General features: G+C 42.6%; 1 long non-coding RNA gene across 5 annotated transcripts in view; it reads right to left on the bottom strand.

Moving 5' to 3' along the window:
• The window catches only part of LOC129853838 (uncharacterized), a 56469-nt gene extending 46795 nt beyond the window's left edge, over positions 1 to 9674 (bottom strand). For 3 of the 5 annotated variants that reach the window (XR_008759192.1, XR_008759195.1, XR_008759196.1), the window contains exon 1: positions 9437 to 9673. This is a non-coding gene — a long non-coding RNA (uncharacterized LOC129853838). Of the gene's footprint in view, positions 1 to 9436 lie in introns of all 5 variants that reach the window. The other 2 variants (XR_008759193.1, XR_008759194.1) reach the window with 1 other exon arrangement.
• Between the last annotated feature and the right edge of the window lie 4565 nt (positions 9675 to 14239).

Below are 14239 nucleotides of genomic sequence, written 5' to 3'. Positions count from 1 at the left end.
ATTACGAGTACCTTTGGAAATCTTTTTTTGTTATCTTACGCACCATTCATTCTAGCCTGAGTACAGTCCCTCATACTGGCTTTCGACATTACTTCAAGGAAAGAACTAAACCGACCTTTGACCCTAAGGTTATACACTAAAGTCTTCATACGAAAAGACGGAGGGAGAGAGACAGAGAGAGAGAATATGGAGATGAAGGAGCAAGGGACATAACAAGAGAAGTAAAGAAAAAGAGAGAGAATGGAAAAGAGGATGTGGAGAGTGTAAATCTGTCTGTGAGCGTGTACACTCCTCCATAATGGAAATGGGGAAATGCATTTTCATGATTCATGGCGGCCATTTCCGCTTAGGGTCTGCAAATCATTAGAACGCCAGACGTCATATTTCTGTGGTCTAAACGACAGTTCAAAAGCAAATCTGGTGGAGAGAGACCGAGAAAGAGCTGGGGGGAGATGGGGGAGGAGAGAGAGACAGAAAGAGAGAGAGAGAGATGATGCTGGCTGAAGATGCAGTGGGCACAGGGATGGAGCTAAACTTGTCCCCAGGCTCCTGTTTGGTAGCCAACAGATACAGCGTACCACTGACAACCACATAACCACTGACAACCACAGGCTGTTTAGAGGGTCTTAAAGTAAGAAACAGAGATAGGTGTATTTAGGTCCAAGGCCTCGCAGTAATAGTTTGGGTTTAGTGCCATAATTTGGTTAGGGCCTGTGTTGAGACGAAGTATTATTTTACGTCAACGTTGTATTTCAGTACATGTCAGTCTGTTGTGAAACTATGTTGTGGTCACCTCCTGTGAGTTGGATTTGGACTCCCCCTGGGTTGCCACATCAGCACAGAGGATGTCTTCTGAAGACTGTACCAAGTGAAGTTTTGGCAAAGTCATGGGAACAGAGAAACTCATATTTTTACACAGACATGTATGCACACAGACAGCCAGGCATGCACACACACACACACACACAGACAAAATATTTGCCTCTCCTTATTATCCGTCTCTGCAAATATTTCAAATGTACTTCTGAAAGTCCTGCGCCGCAGTCCTGAAAACGTTGAAATATAAGGTTAATTACCTGTGTAACGCAATCACCGGGTTTATGATGAGCATTTGCATATTTCATCAAAGTTTAGCGACTCTCATTAGACGGTATAATGAGGCTTGCATGACACTTTTTAAACCTTCTACATTTAAGTTGTGATAGACACCTATTAAAATCAAACTAGGGGTTTCCTGTGCTATCCAGCCATTAGTATTTGTGTCTGCGTGGATGGTGTCTAATTGAGCCATGATTGGCCCTGCAGAGCAGAGAAGACAGACTCGGTTAGCCCTTAATATGCTCATTCCATCAAATGAAGAGGAACATAAATCAGAGTTTTGTCAAAGAGTTCACTCTGTTATGATTAGTGTGAATGTGGGAGAGGTTCTGAGAGGAGACTTTCATTTAACATGGTCAAATGTCATTATTTTCTCATATGTCATATTGTGACAAGGTTAAGAGGTCATTCAAGTACAATACGGTGCACGAAGATGCACATAGAACTATGGCCGTCTCATGAAAAAGACCTACGTTTGGGAATGACTATTTAGGCAGAAATCAACATTTTGCCATAATGCTCAAGAGGCTCTAGACCTTTCAGATAGAAAGAATAGGTGGTATAAATAAGATAGCGTGGTAAAGTTGCCGGGTTTTAGGTATAAAAGGGATATATGAGAACTCTCTAAATCTAGTCTGACACAGGAATGTTCTTGTACCTTGGCTGTGAAAAGGCGATTCATTCTCGCCTTCTGACAATCCCCCAGGAGGTAAAAGGAGACAATGGCGAACTACTTCACCAAAGATGTCAATGAAAATAAGTCTTCTAATAGCTTAGATTTGACACACATTCTTCCTTCAAGAAGAATGATTGAGTGGTTGAAAAGAAAATAACTATGTGAGACATGGATATAATTGACATAAACTAGAAGGTATGTAGTAACCAAAAAAGTGTTAAACAAATCAAAATATACTTTATATTTGAGAGTATTCAAATAGCCACCGTTTGCCTTGATGACAGCTTTGCACACTTGGCATTCTCTCAACCAGCTCCATGAGGTAGTCACCTGGAATGCATTTCAATGAACAGGTGTGCCTTCTTAAAAGTGAATTTGTCAAATTTCTTTATTTCTTAATGCGTTTGAGCCAATCAGTTGTGACAAGGTAGCGGGTATACAGAAGATGGTATTTTACCAAATAGGGCTAAGTCCATATTATGGCAATAACAGATAAGCAAAGAGAAACGACCGTCCATCAATACTTTAAGACATGAAGGTAAGTCAATACAGAACATTTCAAGAACTTTGAAAGTTTCTTCAAGTGCAGTTGCAAAAACCGTCAAGCGCTATGATATGTCTCTCATGAGGACCGCCACAGGAATGGAAGACCTAGAGATACCTCTGCTGCAGAGGATAAGTTCATTAACGTTATCAGCCTCAGAAATTGCAGCCCAAATACATTTTTCACAGAGTTCAAGTAACAGACACTTCTCAACATCAACTGTTCAGAGGAGACTGTGTGAAGCAGGCCTTCATGGTCGAATTGCTGCAAAGAAACCACTTCTAAAGGACACCAATAATAAGAAGAGACTTGCTTGGGCCAAGAAACTCGAGCAATGGACACTAGACCGGTGGAAATTTGTCCTTTGTTCTGGAGTCCAAATTGGAGATTTTTGGTTCCAACCGGCGTGTCATTGCGAGACGCGTGTGGGCGAACGGATGATCTCCCACCGTGAAGCATGGAGGAGGATGTGTTATGGTGTAGGGGTGCTTTGCTGGTGATACTGTCTGTGATTTATCTAGAATTCAAGGCACACTTAATCAGCATGGCTACCACAGCATTCTGCAGCGATACGCCATTCCATCTGGATTGGGCTTGGTGTGACTATCATTTGTTTTTCAACAGGACAATGACCCAACACACCTCCAGGCTGTGGAAGGGCTATTTTACCAATAATTAAAGTGATGGATTGCTGCATCAGATGACCTGGCCTCCACAATCCCCTGACCTCAACCAAATTGAGATGGTTTGGGATGAGTCATATGGCAGATTGATGGAAAAGCAGCCAACAAGTGCTCAGCATGTGTGGGAACTCCTTCAAGTCGGTTGGAAAAGCATTCCAGGTGAAGCTGGTTGAGAGAATGCCAAGAGTGTGCAAAGTTGTCATCAAGGCAAATGGTGGCTATTTGAAGAATCTCAAATATTAAATATATTTTGATTTGTTTAACACTTTTTTGTTTACTACATGATTCCATATGTGTTATTTCATAGCTTTGTTGTCTTCCCTGTTAGTCTACAATGTAGAAAATAGTAAAAAACTAAGAAAAACCCTTGAATGAGTAGGTGTTCTAAAACTTTTGACCGGTAGTGTACTTTTCTTAAAATTCTCCCTGAACTTAAAAGTCCTGAAAAAAGTAGTAGAGATAACCAAATGCTTAGTTCAGGGAACTACACTATATATATAAAAAGTATGTGTACACCCCTTCACATTAGTGGATTCAGATATTTCAGCCACACCCTTTGCTGACAGGTGTATAAAACCGAGCACACCGCCATGCAATCTCCATAGACAAACATTGTCAGTAGAATGGCCTTACTGAAGTGTTCAGTGACTCTCAACATGGCACCGTCATAGCTTCAGGCCGTTTCCACTTTCCACATCCTATGACGGTGCCAAGTTGAAGAAATTCGGCTTGTCACCAAAAGCACTCACAAACTTCTACAGATGCACAATCGAGAGCATCCTGTCGGTGTGTATCACCGCCTGGTACGGCAACTGCTCCGCCCACAACCGTAAGGCTCTCCAGAGGGTGGTGAGGTCTGCACAACGCATCACCAGGGGCAAACTACCTGCCCTACAGGACACCTACACCACCCGATGTCACAGGAAGGCCATAAAGATCATCAAGGACAACAACCACCCGAGCCACTGCCTGTTCACCCCGCTATCATCCAGAAGGCGAGGTCAGTACAGGTGCATCAAAGCAGGGACCGAGATACTGAAAAACAGCTTCTATCTCAAGGCCATCAGACTGTTAAACAGCCACCACTAACATTTAGTGGCCGCTGCCAACATACTGACTCAACTCCAGCCACTTTAATAATAGGAATTGATGGAAATATATGTAAAAATGTATCACTAGCCACTTTAAACAATGCCACTTAATATAATGTTTACATACCCTACATTACTCATCTCATATGTATATACTGTACTCTATATCATCTACTGCATCTTGCCATCTTTGTGTAATACATGTATCACTAGCCACTTTAAACTATGCCACTTTATGTTTATATACCCAACATTACTCATCTCATATGTATATACTGTACTCTATACCATCTACTGCATCTTGCCTATGCCGTTCTGTACCATCACTCATTCATATATCTTTATGTACATATTCTTTATCCCTTTACACTTGTGTGTATAAGGTAGTAGTTGTGGAATTGTTAGGTTAGATTACTCGTTGGTTATTACTGCATTGTCGGAACTAGAAGCACAAGCATTTCGCTACACTCGCATTAACATCTGCTAACCATGTGTATGTGACAAATAAAATTTGATTTGATTTGAAGTTGAGAGTCACTGAACTCTTCAGTGAGGCCACCTTTCCAGCAAGTCAGTTCGTCAAATTTCTGTACAGCTAGAGCTGCCCCGGTCAACTGTTAGTGCTGTTATTTTGCAAAAGTGGAAACATCTAGGAGCAACAGTGGCCACACAAGCTCAGAGAACGGGACCGCCGATTGCTGAAGTGCGTAAAAATCATCTGTTCTGCACAGAGCCCTGACCTCAACCCCATTGAACACCTTTGGGATGAATTAGACCGCCAACTGCCAGCCAGGCCTAATCGCCCAGCATCAGTGCCCGTCCTCCCAAATGCTCTTGTGGCTGAATGGAAGCAAGTCCCCGCAGAAATGTTCCATCATATAGTGGAAAGCCTTCCCAGAATAGTTGAGGCTGTTGTAGCAGCAAAAGGGGGGACCAACTCCATATTAATGCCCATGACTTTGGAATGAGATGTTCAACGAGCACGTGTCCACATACTTTTGGTCATGTAGTGTATATACCCTTTAGGGGGAAGAATATTTTTTCCATATCCATCTGTACACATATTAATCAGATGTGTTTACACACACCACACAATGCATCCCTCAGCGTCCTGTGCTTAGTTACTGAACCCGATACATTCTTAAATCAACTGGTGCTTTGATTCAATGTGGAGTTAATTCCCACAACTCTCTGTCATTTGTTAACTAAAGAGGCCAAATGAAAGCGATGGAACACAGCATGCAGACACAGGCAGAGTAATATTGCAGTACTACAGTATACTGTATGTGTGTATGTTGCTGATTACTTTTACCAGTAGTAAATTACAAACATCTGATATGGGACTACAACAATCAACAAGTGCTGTTTTTCGAAAGCGAAAACATTCAAACACAATCACAAAATGTTATGATGAACCCTGTCCTATGTTCCAGTGTCTGCCTTCTTTTTTATTCAGTAGCACAACCAGTCTCATCTGGTCCGGACTGTTTACCTTCTCTGGTTGGTAAAAACGGTCCTCCTACTCTCGGCCTCTTTTCTCAAGGAGACTCTTGACTCCTTGTGTGGCTCTTCTCAGTGATTGCTCTCTCACTGTTGGTGCCTGTGACCTCAGACTTCCAGGTAAGTGTGTGTGTGTTACTATGTATGTGTTACTATATGTGTGGTTTCAAGAAAATCGACTTAAGCATGCATCTCACGTCTGGAATCGGAAATATCTGAATATTCTACACTTATTTCATTAATGCATATTAAAAGCTTTCACTCCTCTTCCAAAGGACTGCTATCCATTGAGCCCAGGGTGTTATGTTGAGGCGTAGAAAATAGTATTACATAAAAACAGAGCAGCCCACGCAACGATACCCTGCGTGGGGCTGAGAAATGATCACTGCCGAAGCACGTCACACTTAGAAAAACCAAAATCACCCTTTTATGCAGAATACATTTATTTGTCTGGGGGGGAAAGAATTAGGCCTGACAAGTACTCAAGTACTTTCAGTTTGTGTGTGTGCGTGCATGACACAGTCACACACTCTCTAAGGCAGTCACATAGACACACACACACACACACACGCCGTGCACACATATTCTCTCTCTCTGTCTGTCTCTCCGTCTGTCCCTTCAAGGGCCCAGAGACAGCCAAATGTGCTCCATGAACATGACCTCATTGGGTATGCACAAGCTTCACTCTTCTGCATTGTAACATTCGTTATCATCATCCTCTTAGATTCTTAGAAATAAATGGACACGGCCTGAAAAGCGTCAAACGCATCAACTTAAGTACTGGGGACAAAGCAGCTTGCTCTAATCATCCAGTTGTCATGTGGTCATCCATTTCCCTTCTTTTGTTGTTTCACCTGTTGCTAAATTCAAATATGTCCACTAATACGGGCCTATTACTAAAAATGATTAATCCCAGAGGCACTCAGCTCAACGTTTACTGTAGTGCTAGCTAGAAATGCATGTCACGGCTTCTCTCTGTGTCTCTCTGTTTAGATTCTGTTAACACATTCATTTAAGTTTCTGTAGTTATTCATATTGTCTTATTCACCAGCCATGGTTTGAGCTTGACCAGCCAGTCTGGTACTTACATCATCTTAAAATGGCATCATCTTTCATTGTGGCTTGGTGCTCAGCTTGGATGAGCAGAAGACTGGCTGCGACAGGCAGGTGTGTGTGTGTGTGTGTGTGTGTGTGTGTGTGTGTGTGTGTGTGTGTGTGTGTGTGTGTGTGTGTGTGTGTGTGTGTGTGTGTGTGTGTGTGTGTGTGTGTGTGTGTGTGTGTGTGTGTGTGTGTGGTGTGCGCGCGCTATCCACATCCACCCAGCTCTACCCTGCACAGATGGCACAAATATGGAAGCCGGCAAGATAATTCTTCCAACCCTACAGGGGGAAAGACAGAGCGATGCACAAATTAGACTTTTTAATGAAGGACAATGAGGATGAGACACAGCTGTCTAATCCCATCTACCTAAAGCATGTGTAATACAAGGCTACATATAGAGACAAGCCAGATCCAGCCAACAGCATACAGAAATGTCCACTTCCATTCCATAGCACCTGCCCTAAGCTTGCTATGCATAGGTGTCAGTTAGTGGAATTCACGTTTCTGTATAGAGGCATTGCATGCTCTGTACTGAATGTGTATATGTATAAAATATAAGTAATACAGCACTGGCTGCCAGCCACAGCATATTGCTTTTCACATCACACACACGCACGCAAATTATGTTGCAGAGTTATGTTCGCATAAGAAACCAGTGTAAATAATTGTAATCTTGTCCTTCATATGAGTTATATTATCCCCTCCTCCATTAGCTCCTCCGTTGGGGAATCCCCCCCCACACCACTTGAGAGCTAATTTTGGTTGATTCTTGTGGTTTGATGAATTTTGTCGACAATCCTCCTGAGTTGTCCTGCATGCTGCTTTGACTACAGAATAGGATACAGCATAATGACTGAATAAAAGGAAAGTGCCTAATAATGAATGGGATGGCTAATGAGTTGGTACACATTGCATTTGATTGTGTTCCCCGCATTGGTTCATTAGCCAAAGTCCCACATGACCGTTTTACTCCATTGGTAGCTACATTATGGCAAAGAATACCAGTCAAGCACATTTTAGGGCTCATTTAAACAGTACGTGAAGGACCTGAGCCAAACGTTAGCATTTTTAATGATAAACGCATGGCTCCATTTTATTCTCTACGACTGTGCATTACTTAAACGTAATCACATTTATGGGTTCATAAATATCTTTATATTGTAGTTACTCTTTTCTCAAGTGCTGATTGTCCATGACGGACTTTGATGATGTTCTGATATTCCAGGTCTTGGATTTCACACGCACGAGCATACACACAAACCGTTCAAAACAACAGCCAATGTTTCTCTTTCAGAAAGGGGCCTGGGACTAAGTATCGCCTGTTTTTTTGGGGGGAAAGGTGCAAATTGAAGCAGCAGTCTCCTCCTGCTCTGGTGTAGCACTCAGTTTGATCTAATGAGAGAGAGGAGAGGCAGAACCGTGTGAGCCTGCTCCGCTTTAGTTTGGGCCTGGGATCAGAGTTGACCCCACAGTCCCCTGTCACGTTTAATTAAAGCTTTGATTCAGCAAGCCGGACAACCTGGCTGCCTCACTGGGCTGGTGGCTCGCCGTTCGCCATAGAGTTAGCAAGCGGTGCTCGGTTTTGAAAGGTAGCAGACGCGCAGCAGCTCTGGGTTTTGGACCAAATGTCTTTCTTGGCCCTGGTGACAGAGGCCTGTAATATTCAGCACATTTTCTACACGGCTAATATCTGCTGGACAGCCTCGGTGCCAGTAAAAATACACTCGTTTCCAGCCCTTAGGGCTGGTTAGCATCCAGCTCTAACTGACAATTTATGGAAAAATATGGGGGGAGGGAAGGGGAAAAAGATCTCATTCCTTCTCTAAGAGTGACGTTCATTTGAATCCCACGGAAAGATACCATACAGCGTTTCAGTGTCGTAAATCACAGGGGGAAGAAAAAAAATCGGAGTGGGTTATCTCAACGTTTCAGGGCCTTCTACCATTATAGTCACTTAGAGCACCATATCAATCATAGATAGTCTTTCGCAGAAAGAAAACAAGCACATATATTGTCTGTGTGTGATAAACTGAAAAGTCCTGAAATGTTGGAAGCAAACCCAACCTTGTGGTATGTCTTCTCCAACATGTTGGCTGGATGTTCTGTTGTCTCTGTATCTCCACCCTGACCTAGATAAAAATACAATAAGGCCCAGATGTGTGGGCCGCACTGTGGCAGTGTACCTCTCTGGCTACAATATTGAATATGAACAAACAACCAGAATGGACAATTCACCTCCAGTCTGTTTCTCAAGTTTTCTAATAGACGCTGGATCACAATGTCATCTTTGGTTCTCTCTGTGTCAATATACCATCGTAGACTATTACAGTGAATGTGGGTTTTTCCTTCTTCAGTATATACCTGTTGAATCCAGCACCCAAAGCCCAAATACTTTTTATGACTACAAACTTCTGAGTCGACCACGGCAATTCCTCATTCTATGAATACACCAACGTAGACACTTTCCCCACAAAATGTTCACGTATCACATGTCGTAATGTGTGCAGTGTAACTGGTAGTTACCAGATGTGTTGAATTTTCAAACGTCATTGCTAGAATCTATATGTTATTAGCACACAATGTCCGGGAAATGCCTGATGAATCCCCGCTGAAGCTGAAACAGGTCTGTATAATAAACCAGTACCTATAGTTTCCTTTCTTTTCAAAAGATGGATGTGTTTTGAGGAGCAGCCAGACTCCCAGGCCTATTGGTAGGCCTGCTCTGTCTCAGTGTCCATTTTACCTCAAGTTGCTGGAAATCCCCCATCTTGTTGAAAGGCATCCTTCACTGGCACTCAGCAGCCATTTCAGAGAGACTTGTAATTCACCCAAGACTGAACGCGACGGAGGTCTCAATCTTTCAGGCGCTGTAAAAAAATAAAAAAACGTTTTCTGGCAAGTGAATACTCAGACAGGAAAGATGTTGATGCCGAGACCCAGGAAAGTGTAGGTGTGGATTAGAGCCATCAGTTTTGAAACTGTGCAGTCTGCGTGGGTGGGTTGTCAATATTTGCCCATGCTAAAGTCGACATTAGGACGAAACAATAATTAAAACAGCACAGTCCAAATTCCATTAATACGTCAACTTGTACTTTGCCACATACTACAATCTTATTTTAGTTTGAAAGGGCAAAATACATATTTAATGGTACCGTATTCTTCCTTATAATGATATTGACCTATGTACTTGATAGCATGACGGAGTATGTAATAATGTGCTTGTGTGTTTTGGAATCATTTATTGATAATATATCGAACATTCAGAAATGTATTTCCTACCCGTTGTTCATGGGCTATGATAAATGGTATTGTATGGTGATAATACATGATTCTAGCTCCATTCCCTTTCACAGTTGCCCTCGACTATCCCAAAATGATATGACCGGTAGTATGTGATAGTATGGTTGTACATGAATAATCAACTAAATAAGGAAGCCGTGTTGATGTGGGAAACATGCTTATTAACCTTAGCACAACAAAAAGATTCAAATCTGCACTTGGCTATTCTTATAGCGAATATCAGGCATTTGTTCAATGTCTTCTTTCCTCATAACCGGTTTGTTATTCATACATACTGTCATAACCCAGAGATACATTTTGTCTCTGTGTCTACCCCTGTTTCACTTCGAGCACTGCATGACAGGAGTGGGATATTCCATTTCCTTTTCCTAATCTGTCCTGAACACTAGCTTCCCGCGGCTACACATGTTTACCTTTATGAAGTTTTATAACCGGTCACACACACACCTCAGCTCACTATCAGTGATATCGTGTGACAGTGCTACAGGCCTTAGCCCACATCACACACTGAAACTGTGAAATGTTATTATTTAGTTCCTTACCAGTGGTCTGTAACGGTATGAAGGACGATGGTGCGAACCTTCCACTTCTTCGACGACCATAAAAATACATTTGGCCAGCTGAAGCAAGTCACACCATTTTTCTTCAGGAAATTCGTTCAGTTCTCTCTTACTGCGTTGACCAACTATACAAAGCCCTTTCACTGTGTACCCGCACCAGGCACCAGTGAAATTCAATGTTTTTCAAACAACACTTTGGTGTTGATGCCACTTGTGCCACTGGTTGAAGATGAAAATCATGATTCTATTTTGGTCTTTATTTTGTGTGTGATCTTTCTGAGCGAAACTCCAAATGAAAGCCGTTAGCTACTCATCAACGTTAGCATTTAACCTGTGATCTTTGTAATGGTTACTTCCATACATGGCCATGGGTAACATCTGTTTGGCAGGAGTTAAATGTCCCTGACTAACTGTGTGGACTGTATGCCCTGAGGACAGGCCCTGTGTAATGTCTGTGGAAGTAAAAGCACACTGGCACAATTACTTAAACGATTAAGGTTTGTTTCGGCTTACACTACAACCGTGACTAAATGAATGGATAGGAAAAGCAAAGAGGGTGGGGTTAATGAACTAACAGGAAATTACACTAACCCCAAACCATCGCCCAAGACTATCTAATGACTAGTTGCTCACAAATTAGGTGACAAAGAGGAAGAAAGAGGGGACACATGACAAATTGTACTCAGTGATGTGAAATGTTGTGTGAAAAAAAAACAGGCATTCTGTAACTGCATATAGATATCAGTTGTGAACTTAAAGGGCATTCCTGTAGGCAATTGCTCCCAATTACATGTTTGTCAGTGGACAACACATACAGGCACGCACACATTGCTGAAATATATACACAATAGGGCTCCTTCTTAACCGCACACACTGTACGAAGCAGCAAGATGGCCTCACCTTGTGCTCTGGTTCTCACACGGATATGACCTCACCTTGTGCTCTGGTTCTCACACGGATATGGCCTCGCCTTGTGCTCTGGTTCTCACACGGATATGGCCTCACCTTGTGCTCTGGTTCTCACACGGATATGGCCTCGCCTTGTGCTCTGGTTCTCACACGGATATGGCCTCGCCTTGTGCTCTGGTTCTCACACGGATATGGCCTCGCCTTGTGCTCTGGTTCTCACACGGATATGGCCTCGCCTTGTGCTCTGGTTCTCACACGGATATGGCCTCGCCTTGTGCTCTGGTTCTCACACGGATATGGCCTCGCCTTGTGCTCTGGTTCTCACACGGATATGGCCTCGGGTTCACAATAATGAAAACAGGGTGCTAGTTGCAGGATACATTTCAAGCGCATCATTTGTACGTGTGGAACTGGATCCAGGGGAACGTACAGCGAGGAAGTACAGCGCTTAGGCATCTCCTGCAGAGCCTAGTGAAATAGAACCGTGGAAAACGCTCTCATTTATATTTGCACATGCAATTTTTCCAAAAGTATTTTGACTTTGTTTTGGGCTTGATAATGACTTGTAAAAATTGTGTTCACTTGACAAAAAGAAACAAATAGAACAGGTCAGTATTTTTCACTAAGGGATGGATCGACGTTTACAGAATGGGGTTCCTGGAGGAAAATTGGGGAGGGTCATGATTTTTCAATTTCAGTCAAGGTGAGGGTTTAGTACTTTCTAAATCTAGCGCAGGGGAGGGTCATGTAATTTGTAATTGATAACATTTCTATACTTCTCAGTGTTTTACAATTACTTGCTCATTAGGCAATATAATGATGTGTGCCCGATGTCACCCCTCATCTCTGATTCTCCACTGGGTGTGCAATATCAAGTGTGCCTATAGGCTATTTAGTCTGGTCTCAATCAAATGATCCATAGCCTATAGGCTATTTTGTGTGGTCTCAATCAAATGATCCATAGCTTATAGGTTACAAAGTGCATGCTCGGAGAAGCACAGAGCAAAGTTATATTTCTATGAAGAAGTACTTCCTTCCGGAGTCTTTGCGCTGCTCAGATGGTGTAAATAAAACCAGGCTGCATTCCACACTGCAATGGATATTCCAACTCTGGAATATTCCAGCCCCGGCCTGCTCTGCTCTTCCTGGTCAAAACTTGTTTTGTGTGCTGCCTAACCAATGGCTGTCCTGTGTAGGCCTACCGTGACAGTTCAGGATGAGAGTCAAATAATTAATTTGGTTTGTTTGTTGATTAGGCCTATTCCAAAATATGCGATATCTTGCTCACGGACAAGCCTACAGCCTATGTTTTGTTCTGTTTGAGAAGGAGGACCGGAGGTCAACTTTAATAGCTTGCTACTACTATAATTGATTTGAATAAGAACAATATTTGTCTTGCCCATGAGGTATTTATCAGAGTTATTGACCTCACAATAAGCCAGATTGTGGAGCTGAAAGTTGAAGTAGCATCCGCAGGCAACAATCAATCAGAAATGGGCAGCTCATGGTGCTGAAATTAGGCAAATTTGAGTAGCCTAGGCATAATTAATTTTGACCGTCTTCATTTGAATTTAATAACAACAAGAAGCCTTTATGTTGGAGCCTATTTCGTCCTATTTAAGAAATAAGAGGTAGGCCTACCTGTTTGACAGATGTAATTAGGCTATAGGCTGCTATATCCACAGATTTGACTGCCAATTCCTTCAACCACCATGCACTCTTTAAATAGCCTACCTCTGTTTCAGTGAAGGACTGTTAAGTGAAAACGAAGATGAATGGAGGAGGTATAATGGGGTATGCCGTAGGCCCACTTTTATTAAAGAAAATGGCAAAAGCACAGGCCTACCCATTGTTAGTTTAAGATTTTTTGGAAAATAAAACATCTGATTATATAAAGTGATCTATAACAGAGCTTTGGTCCGGTATGCTTTATGCTAGAACCAAGCTGTAAAATACCCGGGAAAGACGTGAATCCGATGCATATGGGGATATTATTGTTTAGTTTATTTGATATTGAGGCTGATTTACAACCTTCTATAGCTGAGGACACAAAATATTTACTTTGCTTGGGAAGTCATCTGATTCTGTCACTATAAATTGATTAAGCTATTCAATTTCTGAACAATAGAAGATGTTCAAACCCAGACAGCTTTTAGGGAAACACTTGTGACCTTCTCTCGTTGGGTTAAACCACTGAAGAATAGTTGTCACGCCCTGACCATAGAGAGCTGTTTATTCTCTATGTTGGTTGGGGCGTGATAGTGACTAGGGTGGGTCATCTAGGTGATTAATGGTTTATGTTGGCCTGGTATGCTTCCCAATCAGTGACAGCTGTTTATCGTTGTCTCTGATTTGGGATCATATTTAGGCAGCCATTTTCCCTATTTGTGTTTGTGGGATCTTGTCTACAGATAGTTGCCTGTGTGCACACCAGTAGCTTCACGTTTCATTCAGTATTTTGTTGTTTTGTTCGGGGGTTCATTTAAATAAAATAAAATGTACACCTACCACTCTGCACCTTGGTCCAATCCTTATGATGATCGTGACAGAAGATCCCACCACCAAAGGACCAAGCAGCGTGGCCAGGAGAAGCAGGGATCCTGGGCCCGGGAGAAAAGAGAGTGGAGGACATCATGGACATGGGAGGAGGTTATGGCAGGGGACAAGACCCTGCAATGGAAGCAGGCGGAGGCAGCGAAGGAGGATCAACGACGACTCCGGGAGTCACAACCACGACGGAGGCCCGAGAGGCAGTCCACATTTTTGGGGGAGGGGGC

This window comes from Salvelinus fontinalis, chromosome 4 (assembly GCF_029448725.1).
Source record: "Salvelinus fontinalis isolate EN_2023a chromosome 4, ASM2944872v1, whole genome shotgun sequence".
NCBI lineage: Eukaryota > Metazoa > Chordata > Actinopteri > Salmoniformes > Salmonidae > Salvelinus > Salvelinus fontinalis.
This window is presented reverse-complemented; position numbering and strand designations above follow the sequence as displayed.